At 45.7% G+C, this 6,000-nt stretch overlaps 1 long non-coding RNA gene across 1 annotated transcript; it reads left to right on the forward strand.

Annotated features, from left to right (window-relative positions):
• Positions 1–3,065: 3,065 nt before the first annotated feature.
• LOC142486295 (uncharacterized) lies at positions 3,066–5,720 on the forward strand. The gene is made up of 3 exons (XR_012798888.1): positions 3,066–3,147; positions 3,495–3,678; positions 5,612–5,720. It is a non-coding gene; the product is annotated as an uncharacterized LOC142486295 (long non-coding RNA).
• The last annotated feature ends 280 nt before the right edge of the window (positions 5,721–6,000 follow it).

Genomic DNA, 6,000 nt, shown 5'->3' on the forward strand with positions numbered 1-6,000 from the left:
TAAGTAGATCACAATAATTTAGTATTTTCTATAAATACTTTTTAGTGTAATTTTCAATCCCCAATATACTGTAATAGTGGTTGGATGGTAATGTTAATATAATATCCGTCTTACCAGGTACAAGGAGATGGTGTCTGAGAAGAGCAGACAGGAAGCCCTTGAACGAGAAGAGGAGCATAAATGGAGACATGACAACTCCGATGGAGTGCAGAAGGCAGAAGAAGAGGAGAAAGGAGGGAGAAGGCAGAACGAGGTGGGGCAGGGGGAAGCAAAGGTGATGCCCGAGAAGGAGAATCCAGGGGAGAGCCTAGAGAGCAAGGAGAAGCTGACAGAGTAAGGACCTGCAGATATGTGGCATATCGGTCTGTGTGTACTTGTATCTGTATGATTCACTTATCAGAGAGAGTGACTGAGCATGGACTTCCCTTCCATCCATTGCCCATTTATTGTAAGATAAGATCTTGTTTGCCTTTGCAGTTACTGCATGACTTTGGGCACTATTTCTGTGTACAAGCACTCCTAAATCCTTCTCCATCAAGGATTCCCCCAATTTATCCCCATTTAATTTGCAAGTCTCCTGTTTATTCTTGTTTCTCAAATGCATAACCTTACATTTATCTGTATTAAACCTCATCTGCCATTTACCTGCCCAAGTTTCCAGTCTCCCCAAGTCCTTCTGGAGAGAAATTACATCCTGCTCTGATTCTACTACCTTACACAATTTAGTATCATCAGCAAAGATTAAGACTTTGCTCTCGATGCCAACCTCAAGGTCATTAACAAACAAGTTAAAAAGCAGGGGTCCTAGTACCGATCCCTGAGGTACTCCACTCACGACTTTACACTGGCGACACACTTTATTCGAGCTCGGCTAGTCCCACGAATTCGGGTATACCCGGGTGTATTGAGGTTTGTGACTGTTTTCTGCCCGAGTGCATTGGGTTATTTTCCAGGCAGGGATTGAAGCATTTTATTCCCGCTGGCTGCAATACTGCACAGTATATATATATATACTGCATTACAATTCAGGAATTTATGCCATCTGGTAGACACGCAAAGCATTGCAGCCTATTAAATCCTAATCATTATCATTTAACAGATCAGCCGCCCGTCAGCCAGGCATGAACCCAGGCTGGGAAGGCAAACGCAACGGGGCTTGTCAGAGGTGAGGAGCGGCGCATTCCAGGTATCTGCCAGGTACATACTGGGTATTTGCTCGAATAAAGTGTGTCGGTGCAGTAGCCCAACCTGAAAAAGTTCCATTTACGACAACTCTATGTTGTGTATCCTTCAACCAGTTTTCAATCCAGGTGCAAATATTTTTAGAGTCCAATTTGCTTTATTTTGTACATTAACCTCTTGTGTGGAACCGTATCCAAGCCTATGCAAAATCTAAGTAGATCACAATAATTTAGTATTTTCTATAAATACTTTTTAGTGTAATTTTCAATCCCCAATATAATAGTGGTTGGATGGTAATGTTAATATAATATCCGTCTTACCAGGTACACGGAAATGGTGTCTGAGAAGAGCAGACAGGAAGCCCTTGAACGAGAAGAGGAGCATAAATGGAGACATGACAACTCCGATGGAGTGCAGAAGGCAGAAGAAGAGGAGAAAGGAGGGAGAAGGCAGAACGAGGTGGGGCAGGGGGAAGCAGAGGTGATGCCCGACAAGGAGAATCCAGGGGAGAGCCTAGAGAGCAAGGAGAAGCTGACAGAGTAAGGACCTGCAGATATGTGGCATATCGGTCTGTGTGTACTTGTATCTGTATGATTCACTTATCAGAGAGAGTGACTGAGCATGGACTTCCCTTCCATCCATTGCCCATTTATTGTAAGATAAGATCTTGTTTGCCTTTGCAGTTACTGCATGACTTTGGGCACTATTGCTGTGTACAAGCACTCCTAAATCCTTCTCCATCAAGGATTCCCCCAATTTATCCCCATTTAATTTGCAAGTCTCCTGTTTATTCTTGTTTCAAAAATGCATAACCTTACATGTATCTGTATTAAACCTCATCTGCCATTTACCTGCCCAAGTTTCCAGTCTCACCAAGTCCTTCTGGAGAGAAATTACATCCTGTTCTGATTCTACTACCTTACACAATTTAGTATCATCAGCCAAGATTGAGACTTTGCTCTCGATGCCAACCTCAAGGTCATTAACAAACAAGTTAAAAAGCAAGGGTCCCAGTACCGATCCCTGAGGTACTCCACTCACGACTTTAGCCCAACCTGAAAAAGTTCAATTTACGACAACTCTATGTTGTGTATCCTTCAACCAGTTTTCAATCCAGGTGCAAATATTTGTAGAGTCCAATTTGCTTTTAACCTCTTGTGTGGAACCGTATCAAAGCCTATGCAAAATCTAAGTAGATCACAATAATTTAGTATTTTCTATAAATACTTTTTAGTGTAATTTTCAATCCCCAATATAATAGTGGTTGGATGGTAATGTTAATATAATATCCGTCTTACCAGGGACAAGGAGATGGTGTCTGAGAAGAGCAGACAGGAAGCCCTTGAACGAGAAGAGGAGCATAAATGGAGACATGACAACTCCGATGGAGTGCAGAAGGCAGAAGAAGAGGAGAAAGGAGGGAGAAGGCAGAACGAGGTGGGGCAGGGGGAAGCAGCGGTGATGCCCGAGGAGGAGAATCCAGGGGAGAGCCTAGAGAGCAAGGAGAAGCTGACAGAGTAAGGACCTGCAGATATGTGGCATATCGGTCTGTGTGTACTTGTATCTGTATGATTCACTTATCAGAGAGAGAGGCTGAGCATGGACTGGTCATGTCTGCGATATGTTTCCTGTATAGTAATATATATTTTTCCTTACTAAAGGAATGTATATTTATTTATAATACATACACCTTCAAAATGCAGAAGTATGTATATGAATTTGTACATGCATACAAATATATGTGTGTGTGTGTCTGTGTATGCATACAAATAGGGGGTATATATACACATCTGTGCAAGGGGGTTGAAATACATGGATGAGGGGGGGGGGGTTGGAAATACAAGCAGGGTGTATGTATATATGTGTGTTGTTTCACCTTCCAGGCACAAACTCCAGAGGAACCCGTCCAAGATCAGCGAAGCCAGCACCATCCAGAGCCCCTGCGACTTGGCGGGAGGGAGGAAGGTACATAGGGAGGGGGAGGGAGGAAGTTATATCAGGGGGAAGGGAGGGAGGAAGGTACATCAGGGGGGAGGGAGGGAAGAGTGTGAGCTGTGTGACGTGTCAAACCCTCTTGCAGCGCTCACATGTTACACCCCCCATTCTCTCACCCCATCCTCAACCGCAACCCGCTTCTGTCTCACCCTCCCTTCTCACTCGCCCCCTTTCTCTCTCGCCCCACCCTTTTCTCTCCCCCCCACCCTCCCTTCTCTTTTGCCCCGGCCTTCTCTCTCGCCCCGACCTTCTCAATCCTCTTGGGTAACAGAGGGAACACCTCTTTGTTGCCGTGGTAACACTGATCCCTCCCTCAGAACCTGGGAAACCATCACTTCGGGGTGCACGTGGGGGACCTGATCAGTGAGACGTCCTCGGTGCCCGTTGTCATGGAGATGCTCTTAGAGTACCTGGAGATGTACGGCCTGCACACGGAGGGCATCTACCGGAAGTGTGGGGCAGCCAATCGCATGCGAGAGCTCAAACAGTCCCTGGAGAACGGTGCGCTGGGATTGTGAGGGAACCGGGGGAGGCACACATTTAGGCTGAGATTATACCATCTCCGACGGGGCGGCAGTGTGATCTGGTGATGTCATCCTATCGATGCCGCCAAGCGGCATGTTGAACTGCAGGCAGGAGACAAGCAGAGGAGACAGGGAGGTGTGGCGGAGGCGTGGCTGTGAGCGGTTCGCCCTCATTGGCTGAACCGCTCACGTGACACGGCCGTCTCCTGCTCAAAACAAAATTTCCTGTCTGCTCTCCAGTCTGCCGCCCTGCAGTTCCAGGCAGCGAGCGCGGAGTGCGAGGTATGTTTACCTTAATTGGATTGCAGCAATTTGTTTTTGAGCCGCGCAACGCTGCCGGACAATTTTGGTATAATCACGGCCTAAGGGACAAATAAGATATTATCATTTAAATGTGCAATCCCTGGCAGTTCACAATGAAACTACATTTTTGTAAAGAATGTCATTTTCCTGTAACATACAGTAACTGGGCTCAAAGCAAAACATTGGCTGCTGTCATTATTTGGGAAATAAAGCATTTAAAGGAGGGAGGATGCTTCTCAGCAGTGTTTACTCAACCTCTGGCCACCCTGTGAGAGCCAATAAAGATAAGGGAGGAGGGGGCTTTGCCTGTGCAAACTCCTGTTCAGCACATGGTGAAATCAGACAAAAGGGAAGCCAGAGGAAATCGCCCCCCCCCTCCCAAATCTCAGCTCATCGTGTTTACAAAGGAACTTGAAATAATGAATAATAAATACTTATAGGTGTTATATATTTTTGTTTTTTTAAAAAGGCATAAGTCACCCAGGTGTGACCCCTTAAACATCTCACGGTCAGTAGTACATTTTGGTCCTAGGAGGGACTGACCCTTTAAACAGTGGAATAATATACAGGCAGTCCTCGGTTATCCGACACAATGCGTTACTCAAAATGGCGTTGGATAGCGAAACGTTGTAAAGCGAAACACGTTTTCCCACAGGAACACTGTTTAAATGAAAGGTTCCGTTCCTGAAGGCATTTTTAACACTAAAATACACCAAATATTTTACACAGGCAATAAGATATGCAGCACACACATACATTATATAGTGTATATACTGTATTATATATATATATATATATAATATAACATAATAAATAATATATTATGTAATATAATATAATATTATATATATGCTCTTACGACGCTTTGCAACGTTGTTTATGTGTATATATATATATTTATACATACACACATACACATAAACAACGTTGCAAAGCATCGTAAGAGCGCTGGATAAGCCGTTTTGGCGTTGTAAAAATGAACATAGGTATGCATTGCATAGCGCTGGATAAGCCATTCGTTGTAAAGCGAAGTGCTGTAAAACGAGGACTGCCTGTAATCGTCTTTAACACATTTAATTACTCTTAACTTTTTTCCTGGCAGACTACACAACGACACACTTCAGCTTACCAAAATGTTTTCATAAGGCCAGGTCCCCGCTGGCTACTGCAGCGACCGCTGTGGCGGACGCTGCAGGGACAAGAGCCGCCCCACAATGGGGCCGGGCCCGCTGCGAGTTTTTGAGGTACACATGAAAATTGAGATAGGAACTAGCGACAGAGCGCTAGGCCACGCCCACCGGCGGTTAAGCCAATGAGGGCGAACCTGCCAGGTGATGTCATGGCCGCGCCCCAGTAATGCCCCCCCCCCTGTCTTTCCCCTTGCAGCTCTCTGTAGACCGGAGAATTCGCAGGTGCGTGCAGCGCAGGCAGCGTGGCCGCAGCCTAATACTTATTTTTGTGAGGAGAAAAAAAACAATATTTCCATGTATCTAAAATGTTTTCTCTGTATTTGTGCTCCGCGGATAGTGCCTATAAAAGGGTGATGGGGATCGGTCATTACAAGTCCTCTTGTTTTCTCACATGTTTTCTGTCTCCCTTCTGGACAGACCCCAGCTCTGTGAAACTGGATAATTACCCCATCCACGTCATCACTGGCATCCTGAAGCAGTGGTTGCGTGAGCTCCCGGAGCCACTCATGACCTTCGCTCAGTACAACGAGTTTCTACGAGCCGTGGGTAAGTGCAGAGAGGGAGGTAACCCTCCCTCTGTAGAGTCGCGGGGCTTAGTGACAAATTGCAGAGAGGATCTCCACTGCAGAACACGAAATCCTGGATGGGCAGGAGAGATCTACAGTACCTTTGTGCTTTATCCTATGGTGGGAGGCGTAGACTCCATTGGCCAGATATACTTTGTCACCCTGAGGTGAAAGGGAGCGATGCCGTATGCGCCTTATTTTTGGGTCACACTCAGTGGAACATCTACTCGGTCTGTTTCA

Source organism: Ascaphus truei, unplaced genomic scaffold (assembly GCF_040206685.1).
Source record: "Ascaphus truei isolate aAscTru1 unplaced genomic scaffold, aAscTru1.hap1 HAP1_SCAFFOLD_807, whole genome shotgun sequence".
Taxonomy (NCBI): Eukaryota; Metazoa; Chordata; class Amphibia; order Anura; family Ascaphidae; genus Ascaphus; species Ascaphus truei.